The sequence below is a fragment of the Hordeum vulgare genome, chromosome 1H (assembly GCF_904849725.1).
Source record: "Hordeum vulgare subsp. vulgare chromosome 1H, MorexV3_pseudomolecules_assembly, whole genome shotgun sequence".
Lineage (NCBI taxonomy): Eukaryota > Viridiplantae > Streptophyta > Magnoliopsida > Poales > Poaceae > Hordeum > Hordeum vulgare.
Window position 1 is genome coordinate 450,339,450 of NC_058518.1, and position 15,292 is coordinate 450,354,741.

A 15,292-nucleotide genomic window follows, 5' to 3' on the forward strand; every position below is an offset into this window, starting at 1 on the left:
GTGTCATCACTATCGAGATTCAGTAAGAACAAACCCCTTACATTGGGCGCATGACCATAAAAGATATTACTCATATAATAGAACAACCATTATTCTCTGATTTAAATGAGTAACCATCTCGCAATAAAAAAGATTCAGATATAATGTTCATGCTTGCTACTTCTTAAACAACAGCGCCAGAAATTGACACGTTGACGGAGATTGGGCTTGCGTTGGTTTTTCCCTTGAAGAGGAAAGGGTGATGCAGCACAGGAGCAGTAAGTATTTCCCTTAGTTTGAGAACCAAGGTATCGATCCAGAAGGAGGCTCTCATCATGTCCAGAGTACCTGCGCAAACACAAGCAAGCTTGCACCCAACGCTTCAAAGGGGTTCTCAAACCCTTCAAGATTGTTTGCAAAGTGAGATATGAAGGAGGAAAGTGCAACAAAGTAAAAAGTGTAAGGCTCAAAATTTGGTGTGGAGTAGACCCTGGGGTCCATAGTGTTCACTAGAGGCTTCTATCAAAATAGAAAGTATTACGGTGGGTGAACAAATTACTGTCGAGCAATTGGTAGAACAGCGCAAAGTCATGACGATATCTAAGGCAATGATCATACATATAGGCATCACGTCCGAGACAAGTAGACCGATACTTTCTGCATCTACTACTATTACTCCACACATCAACCGCTATCTAGCATGCATCTAGTGTATTGAGTTCATGACGAACAGAGTAACGCTTTAAGCAAGATGACATGATGTAGAGGGGTAATCTCAAACCAATGATGAAAACCCCATCTTTTTACCCTTGATGGAAACAACATGATGCATGCCTCGCTACCCCTTCTGTCACTGGGTGAGGTCACCGCACGATACGAACCCAAAACCAAGCACTTCTCCCATTGCAAGAATCATAGATCTAATTGGCGAGACAAAACCCACAACTCGAAGAGAATTACAAGGATATGAAATCATGCATAAGAGAGATCAGAAGAAACTCAAATAAGATTCATAGATAATCTGATCATAAATCCACAATTCATCGGGTCTCGACAAACACATCGCAAAAGAAGATTACATCGGATAGATCTCCATGAGGATCATGGAGAACTTTGTATTGAAGATCGAAGAGAGAGAAGAAGCCATCTAGTTACTAGCTATGGACCCGTAGGTCTATGGTGAACTACTTACGCATCATCGGAGAGGTCATGGTGTTGATGAAGAATCCCTCCGTGTCCGAATCCCCCCTCCGGAAGGGCACCAGAACGTACCCGAGATGGGATCTTGCGGAGACAGAATCTTGCGACGGCGAAAAAGTACTTTCGATGATCTCCTAATTTTTTTGGGAATTTTAGGGAATATATAGGCGCAACCCCTAGGTCAGGGGACGCTCAAGTGGCCCACAAGCCTGGATGGCGCGGCCTCCCCCCTGGCCACGGTGTGGGGGCTTGTGGGGCCCCTGGGGCTCCCCTGCCTTGGCTCCCAAGCTCCCCGATCTTCTTCCTTTCCAGAAAAAATCTTTTCGGGGATTTTCTTCCGTTTAGACATCGTTTCAAAACCTCCTCTGAAAGGGGTCAAAAACATGGAAAAAACAGCAACTGACACTTGGCACTGAGTTAATAAGTTAGTCCCAAAAAATAAATAAAAGGCATGCAAAACATCCAAAGTTTGACAAGATAATAGCATGAAACCATCAAAAATTATACATACGTTGGTGACGTATCAAAGGCCTAGTCCTAACGAAGACTGGCATCTTCAGGGTCTTGCAGCAATAGACGAGAGTAGAACAGGTGTAACACAATTAATAGTGATATTGTTGCAGCAATATTAAAGTGAGGTCACGCCCAGAGATCCTCCCTCGACTCCTTGAGAGGAAGCAATCCCGAGGCAACTAATTCCAGTTAAGTAACAATTGTAGTTGTATAAGATCAGGGCACGACTCCAAGTCGTCGTGTAACCGTGGACACGGCTATTCGAATAGTTAATTTTCATCCCTGCAGGGGTGCACCACATGTCCCGTCATGCTCGATAACACTCTGGCTGGAAACACTTTTCTAGGTCCTGCCCGGCCTCGGAATATCGACACGTCGTAGCCCCACCTAAGACTAATCAGAGAGGCCAGCCCGCCGGTCTAACTCCTAAGCACAAAGGGTTCGTGGGCCCAGTTCCCCTTCGCGCTCCTGCACGTGGCGTGGGCGGCCGACGTCAGTCCTAGCATCCCTTAATCACAAGCGCGATGCATCTCGGGACCACTCGGGCGCGTGCTGCTACATTGCTGACATCTGAAAAGCTTCGGCTGATACCGCGACGCCGAGTACCCATAATTCTTCCCGCGTAACCGGTTAGTGCGAAAAGGTATCCAACCAACCAGATCAAATACCCAAATCCATTATCATTTTAATTAGGCCATCAACACAATCTCGCGGGAATCCACCCGACTAACATCTAATCACCAATGATCCCAGTAACATGGTCGAGTAACTGTGTGGATGTAACATCGGGGGGAATCCAAGGTATCACCCTCGTTGGATTCCGAATCAAGGTGGGCTTAGAGGAATCACCCTCGGGGGTCCCACACTTGAGGGGTTGCACGACAGAGGCATCGTAGGGAATGGTGAAAGAGGAATCACCCTCGATAACCACGACCGACTAGCTATACCACAGAGATATCAACAGGAGTACTTAGCGAGGTGTCACCCTCGGTACCCGATAGTAACTCTATAGCGTCGTACAACTAAGGGGGAGTGTATGTGTTGTGTCGGGTTTGGCTCGTCGATCAGGGATCGAGATTTGAAAACAAGCGGGGCAACTGGACTACGGGGTCAGAGGGGATGACTGCTCCACCTATACTAAGCAGATTTAAAGTACAGTACTGAAAGTAGCAGTTCATCAAAAACAGGCTATGCATCAGATATAGGAGCTAACTACAACAGTAGTAAAATACTAATGCAAGCAGTGGGAAGAAAGACATAGGCGATATAGGAATGATCAAGGGGGGTTTGCTTGCCTTGCTGCTCTGCGGCAAAGGACTGATCGGCAGGGTCGTAGATGTACCCGGCAGAAGCATCAGTCTCAGGGTCTACCGATAAGAAGAGGGGGAAGAACCAATAAATAATAGCAACGGTGCAACACAATGCATGACATGGCAAGATGCAGGCTAGACATGAGCCAACGCAGCAACATCCGTCATAGACGGGGCGGAAGAATATCTGACGATATTTTCCGGGTCTCGGGCTACTACCGGATAGATGGAAAACGATGGAAATGTTCCATGTTTGCTATGCTAGGGGCGCGTGACACACGAATGGACCGTGTATCCGGGTTCGTCTTGTTCTGCTGTTCAACTTTCATGTTGAAAGTATTTTGATCTGACTTACGGATTATTTTATATTAATTTTTAAATTTTTATTAACTAATTAGGAATTAAAAACAGATTTAATTAAATTGATTAAATGCAATTATGACATCAGCATGATGTCATGCTGACATCAGCAGTTGACTGGTCAACTGACCAACGGGTCCTATGTGTCATACTCTAATAGAATATTTTATATACCTTAGCAATAGATTTAGCTAACAGCTTGAATTAACTAATTTTCCTAATCTTACACATTTAGAAAAAGCTAAAAACTTTATTTATCTATTATTATTATTATATTAAATCCTAATATCGAAAATAGTAATTACTGTTTAAATAACTAATTAATATAATTAATTAATTAATGATATCAATTATTTGCAAAATTATTTGTATTTATTTTAATTCTTGTTTTTAGGGGCGGGGGACCCGCATGTCATTTGGGGCAGCGATCGCACAAACGCTACACGCACACACATTCGGTTCACACACATATAAACCTACGTACATACATCCACGTATACACAAATTACATACATATACACTTATACATAAATACATTTATCACACTATGCATACATACATACATCTTTTGCATATACATACATACGTATACATGCCTATACACATACATATACCTAAATACTCCTTTTTCGTTTTTGTTTTTTTCAGACAAAATCGCACGTCACAAGGGGTATCCCCAATACTCAAATCGCAGGGGGGCGCCAGACCAAATGGAGAAGGAGGGGGGGCTCACACCTCCTGTAGGAAGGAGGCAATGGGCGTGGTGAGGGGCGACGGCGGCGACGAAGAGGCGTTGCGTGAGCGCCGGCGAGGGCGGTCCGGTTGACGTCGATGGCCACCGGACACGGGAACGGAGGGGCCCGGCCCGGGATGGGGCACCGCGGCCAGAACCGGTGGGGGGGCAGCCCCCAACGACGGTGAGGGCACCGGCCAGCGTGGCTTCGGCATGTGCGAGCGGAGCGAGGCCATCGGGAGGCGTGCCTGATCTGCAATCTCTGGCGTTAGCTGGACGAATGCTTATGACAACAAACCTTCTCCTGCAACGGCACCAGAAGAATGCTAAAAGCACTTCCCAGTAATGAGACTGGAAGAATGTTGTGGATGGCCCACCAGCGCGTGGGTTCGCAGCAGTTTTTGAGGGTAGAGTATTCGACCCAATTTGTTGGTTTGCACGATGGGAAGTGAGAGTATACTCTCAAGTATTAGCAGCTGAATTTATCAGATTCAACCACACGTGAAAGATTAGTATTTGCAAGCACAGTAGTAACAGCAAAGTAGCGAGTAACGGCAGTGTAACAAGCAATAGCGGCGGCAAGGAACAGTAGTAGTGACAGCAGTAGCAAGTAGCAACAGTAGTAGCAGCAGCAGCAGCAGAGCAAGACAAGTAACTGTTGGAAATATGCCCTAGAGGCAATAATAAATTAGTTATTATTATATTTCTTAGTTCATGATAATCGTTTATTATCCATGCTATAATTGTATTGATTGGAAACACAATACTTGTGTGGATACATAGACAAAACACTGTCCCTAGTAAGCCTCTAGTTGACTAGCTCGTTGATCAAAGATGGTCAAGGTTTCCTGGCCATAGGCAAGTGTTGTCACTTGATAACGGGATCACATCATTAGGAGAATCATGTGATGGACTAGACCCAAACTAATAGACGTAGCATGTTGGTCGTGTCATTTTGTTGCTACTGTTTTCTGCGTGTCAAGTATTTGTTCCTATGACCATGAGATCATATAACTCACGGACACCGGAGGAATGCTTTGTGTGTATCAAACGTCGCAACGTAACTGGGTGACTATAAAGATGCTCTACAGGTATCTCCGAAGGTGTTCGTTGAGTTAGTATGGATCGAGACTGGGATTTTTCACTCCGTGTGACGGAGAGGTATCTCGGGGCCCACTCGGTAATACAACATCACACACAAGCCTTGCAAGCAATGTAACTTAATGTAAGTTGCGGGATCTTGTATTACGGAACAAGTAAAGAGACTTGCCGGTAAACGAGATTGAAATAGGTATGCGGATGCTAACGATCGAATCTCGGGCAAGTAACATACCGAAGGACAAAGGGAATGACATACGGGATTATATGAATCCTTGGCACTGAGGTTCAAACGATAAGATCTTCGTAGAATATGTAGGATCCAATATGGGCATCCAGGTCCCGCTATTGGATATTGACCGAGGAGTCTCTCGGGTCATGTCTACATAGTTCTCGAACCCGCAGGGTCTGCACACTTAAGGTTCGACGTTGTTTTATGCGTATTTGAGTTATATGGTTGGTTAACGAATGTTGTTCGGAGTCCCGGATGAGATCACGGACGTCACGAGGGTTTCCGGAATGGTCCGGAAACGAAGATTGATATATAGGATGACCTCATTTGGTTACCGGAAGGTTTTCGTGCATTACCGGAAAAGTTTCGGGCTCATCGGTAGTGTACCGGGAGTGCCGGGAGGGGTGCCGGGGACCATCGGGAGGGGTGTCACGCCCCAAGGGGTCTCATGGGCTATGGGAAGAGATAAACCAGCCCCTAGTGGGCTGGAATAAGTTCCCACTAAGGCCCATAAGGTTTGAGAAGGAAAAAACACAAGGTGGAAAGAGTTTCCAAGTGGGAAGGTGGAATCCTACTCCAAGTAGGATTGGAGTAGGACTCCTCCACCTCCAATTTCGGCCAAACCTTTAGGTTTTGACGCTGCCTCCTCCCCTCCCTCCCACCTATATATACGGAGGTTTTAGGGCTGATTTGGGACGACTTTTCCACGGCAGCCCGACCACATACCTCCACGGTTTTTCCTCTAGATCGCGTTTCTGCGGAGCTCGGGCGGAGCCCTGCTGAGACAAGGTCATCACCAACCTCCGGAGCGCCGTCACACTGCCGGAGAACTCTTCTACCTCTCCGTGTCTCTTGCTGGATCAAGAAGGCCGAGATCATCGTCGAGCTGTACGTGTGCTGAACGCGGAGGTGCCGTCCGTTCGGTACTAGATCGTGGGACTGATCGCGGAATTGTTCGCGGGGCGGATCGAGGGACGTGAGGACGTTCCACTACATCAACCGCGTTCACTAACGCTTCTGCTGTACGATCTACAAGGGTATGTAGATCACTCATCCCCTCTCGTAGATGGACATCACCATGATAGGTCTTCGTGCGCGTAGGAAATTTTTGTTTCCCATGCGACGTTCCCCAACAGTGGCATCATGAGCTAGGTTCATGCGTAGATGTCTTCTCGAGTAGAACACAAACGTTTTTGTGGGCGGTGATGTGCGTTTTGCTGCCCTCCTTAGTCTTTTCTTGATTCCGCGGTATTGTTGGATTGAAGCGGCTTGGACCGACATTACTCGTACGCTTACGAGAGACTGGTTTCATCGCTACGAGTAACCCCGTTGCTCAAAGATGACTGGCAAGTGTCGGTTTCTCCAACTTTAGTTGAATCGGATTTGACCGAGGAGGTCCTTGGATGAGGTTAAATAGCAACTCATATATCTCCGTTGTGGTGTTTGCGTAAGTAAGATGCGATCCTACTAGATACCCATGGTCACCACGTAAAACACGCAACAACAAAATTAGAGGACGTCTAACTTGTTTTTGCAGGGTATGCTTGTGATGTGATATGGCCAACGATGTGATGTGATATATTGGATGTATGAGATGATCATGTTGTAATAGATAATATTGACTTGCACGTCGATGGTACGGCAACCGGCAGGAGCCATAGGGTTGTCTTTATAACTAACGTTTGTGCTTGCAGATGCGTTTACTATTTTGCTAGGACGTAGCTTTAGTAGTAATAGCATGAGTAGCACGACAACCCCGATGGTGACACGTTGATGGATATCATGATGATGGAGATCATGGTGTGACGCCGGTGACAAGAAGATCGTGTCGGTGCTTTGGTGATGGAGATCAAGAAGCACGTGATGATGGCCATATCATGTCACTTATAAATTGCATGTGATGTTAATCCTTTTACGCACCTTATTTTGCTTAGAACGACGGTAGCATTATGAGGTGATCTCTCACTAAAATTTCAAGACGAAATTGTGTTCTCCCCGACTGTGCACCGTTGCTACAGTTCGTCGTTTCGAGACACCACGTGATGATCGGGTGTGATAGACTCAACGTTCACATACAACGGGTGCAAAACAGTTGCGCACGCGGAACACTCGGGTTAAGCTTGACGAGCCTAGCATGTGCAGACATGGCCTCGGAACACATGAGACCGAAAGGTCGAGCATGAATCGTATAGTTGATATGATTAGCATAGAGATGCTTACCACTGAAACTATTCTCGACTCACGTGATGATCGGACTTGAGATAGTGGATTTGGATCATGTACCACTCAAATGACTAGAGAGATGTACTTTTTGAGTGGGAGTTCTTAAGTAATATGATTAATTGAACTAATTGTCATGAACATAGTCTAATGGTCTTTGCGAATTACGATGTAGCTTGCGCTATAGCTCTACTGTTTTATATGTTCCTAGAGAAAATTTAGTTGAAAGTTGATAGTAGCAAACTTTGCAGACTGAGTCTGTAAAACCGAGGATTGTCCTCGTTGCTGCACAGAAGGCTTATGTCCTTAATGCACCACTCGGTGTGCTGCACCTCGAGCGTCGTCTATGGATGTTGTGAACATCCGACATGCACGTTTCTGATGACTACACGATAGTTCAGTACAAAAATACTTAATGGCTTAGAAGCAAGGCGCCGAAAATGTTGTAAAACGTCACGGAACATAAGTGATGTTCTAAAGAGATGAAATTGTGATTTCATGCTTGTGCCATTGTTAAGAGGTACGAGACCTCCGACAAGATTCTTTGTCCACAAAGCACAGGAGAAAAGGCTCAATCGTTGAGCATGTGCTCAGATTGTCTGAGTACGACAATCGCTTGAATCAAGTGGGAGTTAATCTTCGAGATGAGATAGTGATAGTTCTCCAAAGTCACTGCCACCAAGCTGTGAGAGCTTCGTGATGAACTATAACATATCAAGGATACATACAATGATCCTTGAGCGATTCGCGATGTTTGACACTACGAAAGTAGAAATCAAGAAGGAGCATCAATAGTTGATGGTTTGTAATACCACTAAGTTTCAAGAAAGGCAAGGGCTAGAAGGGATACTTCGTGAAACGGCAAAACAATTGCTGCACTAATGAAGAGACCCAAGATTAAACCCAAACCCGAGACTAAGTGCTTCTGTAATGAGGGGAACAATCACTGAGGTGGAGCAACTCAAGATACTTGGTAGATAAGAAGGCTGGCAAAAGTCGAAAGAAGTGTATTTGATATACATGATGTTGATGTGTACTTTACTAGTACTCCTAGTAGCACGAGGGTATTGGATACCGGTTCGGTTGCTAAGTGATTAGTGACGCGAAATGAAAGCTACGGCATAAACGGAGACTAGCTAAAGGCTAGGTGACGATACGTGTTGGAAGTGTTTCCAAGATTGATATGATCAAACGTCGCACGCTCCCTCTACCATCGGGATTGGTGTTAAACCTAAATAATTGTTATTTGGTGCTTGCGTTAAGCATGAACATGATTGGATCATGTTTATTGCAATACGATTATTCATTTAAAGAGAATAATGGTTACTCTATTTTCTTGAATAATCACCTTCAATGGTTTATTGAATCTCGATCGTAGTGTTACACATGTTCATGATATTGGTACCAAAAGATACGAGTTGATGATGATAGTACCACTTACTTGTGGCACTGCCGCTTGAGTCATGTTAGTATAAATTGCATGAAGAGGCTCCATGCTGATGGATCTTTGTACTCACCTGATTTGAATCACTAGTGACATGCGAATCATACCACATGAGCAAGGCCTTGTTTTCATTGAGATGAAATAAGATAGTAACTTGTTGGAAGTGATACATTTTGATGTATGCAGTCCAATGGGTGCTGAGGCACGCAGTGGATATCATTATGTTCTTACTTCGTTGACGATTTGAGTAGATACAGGAGTATTTACTTAATGAATCACAAGTCTAAAATGTTGAAAAGTTCAATTCCATTTCAGAGTGAAGTTCGTCGTAACAAGAGGATAAACTGTCTACGATATGATCACGGAAATGAATATCTGAGTTACGAGTTTTGGTACACAGTTAAGACAATGTGGAAATTGTTTCGCAGTTCATGCCACCTGGAACATCATAGTGTGATGATGTGTCTGAACGTCATAGCCACGCACTATTTGGTATGGTGCATACTATGATGTCTCTTATCGAATTACCACTATCGTTTATGGGTTATGCATTAGAGACAACTCACTTTAAACAGGGCACCGCGTATTTCCGTTGAGATGACACAGTATAGACTGAGGTTTAGAGGAATCTAAACTATCGTTTCTTGAAAGTTTGGGGTTTTGACACTTATGTGAAAAAGTTTCAGTATGATAAGCTCGAACCCAAAGCGGATAAATGCATCTTCATAGGATATCCAAAACAGTTGGGTACATCTCCTATCTCAGATCCGAAAGCAAAGTGTTTGTTTCTAGAAACGGATCCTTTCTCGAGAAAAGGTTTCTCTCGAAAGAATTGAGTGGGAGGGTAGTAGAACTTGATGAGGTTATTGAACCATCACTTGAACCAGTGTGTAGCAGGGCGCAGGAAGTTGTTCATGTGGCGCCTACACCAATTGAAGTGGAAGCTGATGATGATGATCATTGAGCTTCGAATCAAGTTACTACAAACCTCGTAGGTCGACAAGGTCGCGTACTGCTGCAGAGTAGTACAGTAACCCTGTCTTGGAGGTCATGTTGTTGAGCAACAGTGAACCTACGAGTTATGGAGAAAGCGATGGTGGGCCCAGTTTCCGACAAATGGCTGGAAGCCATGAAATCCGAGAGAGGATCCATGTGTGAAAACAAAGTGTAGACTTTGGTAGAACTACTTGATGGTCATAGGACTATTGAGTAAAAATGGATCTTTAAAAGAAGACAGACGATGATGGTGATAAGTCACTATTAAGAAAAGCTCGACTTGTCGCAACGATGTTTTCGATAAGATCAAACAGTTGACTATGATGAGACTTTCTCACTCGTAGCGATGCTAAAAGTCTGTTAGAATTATGTTAGTTGTTGATGCATTATTTATGAAATATTGCACGTAGGATGTCAAAACATTGTTTTCTCGATGGTTTCCTTGAGCAAACATTGTATGTGATACAACCAGAAGGTTTTGTCGATCCTAAAGATACTAGCAAGTATGCAAGCTCCAGTGATCCTTCAATGGACTGGTGCAAGCATCTCGGAGTTGGAATATACACTTTGATGAGATGATCAAAGATTTTGGGTTTGTACAAGGTTTATGAGAAACTTGTATTTCCAAAGAAGTGAGTGGGAGCACTATAGAATTTCTGATAGGTATATGTGGTTGACATATTGTGGATCAGAAGTAATGTAGAATTTCTGTAAAGCATACAAGGTTTTTTGAAAGAAGTTTTCAAAGGAGTACCTGGATTGCGCTACTTGAACGTTGAGCATCAAAGATCTATGGAGATAGATCAAAAGCGCTTAATGAAAGTTTCAATAAAATGCATGCCTTGACAAGTTTTTGAAGGAGTTCAAAATAGATCAGCGAAGAAAGGGTTCTTGGTTGCGTTGTGAGGTGTGAATTTTAGTAAGACTCAAAACCCGACCACGGCAGAATAAAGAGAATAGACGAAGGTCGTCTTCTATGCCTTAGCCGTAGAATCTAAAGTATGCCATGCTGTGTACCGCACCTGATGTGTGCCTTGACTCAAAGTATGTTGAGAGGTACAGAGAGTGATCCATGATTGAATCACTAGCAGCGGTCAAAATTTATCCTTAGTAACTAATGGACTAAGGAATTTTTCTCGATTATGGAGGTGGTTAAAGAGTTCGTCGTAAAGGGTTACGTCGATGCAAGCTTTGACACTAATCCGAATAACTATGAGTAGTGAAACGGATTTGTATAGTAGAGTAGATATTTGGAGCATTTCCGAATAGCACGTAGTAGCAGCATCTATAAGATGACATAAAGATTTGTAAAGAACGCACGGATCTGAAAGTTTCAGAACCGTTGACTAAAACCTCTCTCACGAGCAAGACGTGATCAGACCCCATATGGGTGTTGGATTCGTTGGAATCACATGGTGATGTGAACTAGATTATTGACTCTAGTGCAAGTGGGAGACTGTTGGAAATATGCCCTAGAGGCAATAATAAATTAGTTATTATTATATTTCTTAGTTCATGATAATCGTTTATTATCCATGCTATAATTGTATTGATTGGAAACACAATACTTGTGTGGATACATAGACAAAACACTGTCCCTAGTAAGCCTCTAGTTGACTAGCTCGTTGATCAAAGATGGTCAAGGTTTCCTGGCCATAGGCAAGTGTTGTCACTTGATAACGGGATCACATCATTAGGAGAATCATGTGATGGACTAGACCCAAACTAATAGACGTAGCATGTTGATCGTGTCATTGTGTTGCTACTGTTTTCTGCGTGTCAAGTATTTGTTCCTATGACCATGAGATCATATAACTCACGGACACCGGAGGAATTCTTTGTGTGTATCAAACGTCGCAACGTAACTGGGTGACTATAAAGATGCTCTATAGGTATCTCCGAAGGTGTTCGTTGAGTTAGTATGGATCGAGACTGGGATTTGTCACTCCGTGTGACGGAGAGGTATCTCGGGGCCCACTCGGTAATACAACATCACACACAAGCCTTGAAAGCAATGTAACTTAATGTAAGTTGCGGGATCTTGTATTACGGAACAAGTAAAGAGACTTGCCGGTAAACGAGATTGAAATAGGTATGCGGATGCTAACGATCGAATCTCGGGCAAGTAACATACCGAAGGACAAAGGGAATGACATACGGGATTATATGAATCCTTGGCACTGAGGTTCAAACGATAAGATCTTCGTAGAATATGTAGGATCCAATATGGGCATCCAGGTCCCGCTATTGGATATTGACCGAGGAGTCTCTCGGGTCATGTCTACATAGTTCTCGAACCCGCAGGGTCTGCACACTTAAGGTTCGACGTTGTTTTATGCGTATTTGAGTTATATGGTTGGTTACCGAATGTTGTTCGGAGTCCCGGATGAGATCACGGACGTCACGAGGGTTTCCGGAATGGTCCGGAAACGAAGATTGATATATAGGATGACCTCATTTGGTTACCGGAAGGTTTTCGTGCATTACCGGAAAAGTTTCGGGCTCATCGGTAGTGTACCGGGAGTGCCGGGAGGGGTGCCGGGGACCATCGGGAGGGGTGTCACGCCCCAAGGGGTCTCATGGGCTATGGGAAGAGATAAACCAGCCCCTAGTGGGCTGGAATAAGTTCCCACTAAGGCCCATAAGGTTTGAGAAGGAAAAAACACAAGGTGGAAAGAGTTTCCAACTGGGAAGGTGGAATCCTACTCCAAGTAGGATTGGAGTAGGACTCCTCCACCTCCAATTTCGGCCAAACCTTTAGGTTTTGAGGCTGCCTCCTCCCCTCCCTCCCACCTATATATACGGAGGTTTTAGGGCTGATTTGAGACGACTTTTCCACGGCAGCCCGACCACATACCTCCACGGTTTTTCCTCTAGATCGCGTTTCTGCGGAGCTCGGGCGGAGCCCTGCTGAGACAAGGTCATCACCAACCTCCGGAGCGCCGTCACGCTGCCGGAGAACTCTTCTGCCTCTCCGTCTCTCTTGCTGGATCAAGAAGGCCGAGATCATCGTCGAGCTGTACGTGTGCTTAACGCGGAGGTGTCGTCCGTTCGGTACTAGATCGTGGGACTGATCGCGGAATTGTTCGCGGGGCGGATCGAGGGACGTGAGGACGTTCCACTACATCAACCGCGTTCACTAACGCTTCTGCTGTACGATCTACAAGGGTATGTAGATCACTCATCCCCTCTCGTAGATGGACATCACCATGATAGGTCTTCGTGCGCGTAGGAAATTTTTGTTTCCCATGCGACGTTCCCCAACAGTAACAGCAGTAGCAACAGTAGTAGCAGCAGTAGAGCAAGACAAGTAACATCAGCAGTAGGACAAACTCGTAGGCAATGGGTCGGTGATTTGTTTGGATGATATTCATCATGCAACAGCTATAACACGGAGAGATATGTGGCTAGCTCCCGTTCGTCAATGTGATGTATGCATGCATTCCGTGTGTCGTCATACGTGCTTAGGGAAAAGAACTTGCATGACATCTATTGTCCATCCCTCCTGTGGCAGCGGGGTCTAAAAGGAAACTACGGGATATTAAGGTTCTCCTTTTAATAAAGAACCGGTCCAAAGCATTAGCACTTGGTGAACACATGAACTCCTCAAACTATGGTCATCACCGGGAGTGGTTCCGGTTATTGTCACTCAGGGGTTGCCGGATCATAACACATAGTAGGTAACCACAACTTGCAAGATCGGATCTAAAACACACATATATTGCTGACAACATAATAATTTCAGATCTGAAATCATGGCACTCGGGCCCTAGTGACAAGCATTAAGCATGGCAAAGTAGTAGCAACATCAATCTTAGAACATAGTGGATACTAGGGATCAATCCCCATCAAAACTAACTCGATTACATGATAGATCTCATCCTACTCATCACCGCCCAGCGAACCTACGAATAGATTACTCATGAACGATGAAGAGCTTCATGGAATTGGAGAGGGAAGAAGGTTGATGATGACGATGGCGACGATTTCCCCTCTCCAGAGCCCAAGACGGACTCCGGATCTGCCCTCCAGATGAAGAACAGGTGGTGGCGGCGCCTCCGTATCGAAAACGCGACGAAAACTTCTCTTTTTATTTTTTCTGGGACGAAAGGCAACTTATAGAGCTGGAGTTGGGGGCGGCAGGTGCCTGTGGGCCTCACAAGCCTGCCCACCGCCACCAGGGGGTGGCGGAGCAGGGGCTTGTGGCCCACTGGCCCACCCCCTGAGGTGGAACTTGGCACAGAATTTTTGATATTTTCCAAAACTGCTCCCCGTAAATTTTCAGGACGTTTGGAGAACTTTGATTTCTGCACAAAAATAACACCAAGGCAATTCTGCTGAAAACTGCGTAAGTTGAGGTTAGTTCCGTTCAAATCATGCAAATTAGAGTCCAAAACAAGGGCAAAAGAGTTTAGAAAAGTAGATACGATGGAGACGCATCAACTCCCCCAAGCTTAAAACCTTGCTTGTCCTCAAGCAACTCAGTTGACAAACTGAGAGAGAAAGAAAAACTTTGACAAACTCTTTTTGATCTTGTTGTTGCAACTATGTCTAACTCATAACCAGAATTTCAGCAAGATCACAAGTTAACCACATAAGCAAATGACACAAAGGTCTCACGGTAAACTAATATCAATGGCATAATCAGCCAACGAGCAAATAATAATGAGTTTCAAATACCAACACTTCAATCAAAACAAGCATGAAGCAATATGAATAGGTGGTATCTCGCTAGCTCTTTCTGAGACCGCAAAACATAAATGCAGAGCACTTTCAAAGATCAAGGGTTGACTAAACATTGTAATTCATAGCAACGAAGATCCAGTCATAGTCATACTCAATATCAATCAAAAGCAAAGCATAAAAATGACAGAGGTGCTCTCTAATTGGTGCTTATATAAGAGGAGGATGACTCGACAGGAAAATAAATAGACAGGCCCTTCGCAGAGGGAAGCATTGATTTGCAGAGGTGCCAGAGCTCAAGCTTGAAAACAGAGATAATAATTTTGGGTGGCATGCTTTCATTGTCAATGCAATGACAAAGAGTTCTCAATATCTTCCATGCTAGTCATGCTATAGGCAGTTCCCAAACAGAAAAGTAAAGTTTTAACTCCCCCACCACCAATCAATCACACTCCACGGCTAGCCGAATCCTCGGGTACCGTCCATACTAACATCAATCCGGGGGGAGTCTTGTTTTACAGTTA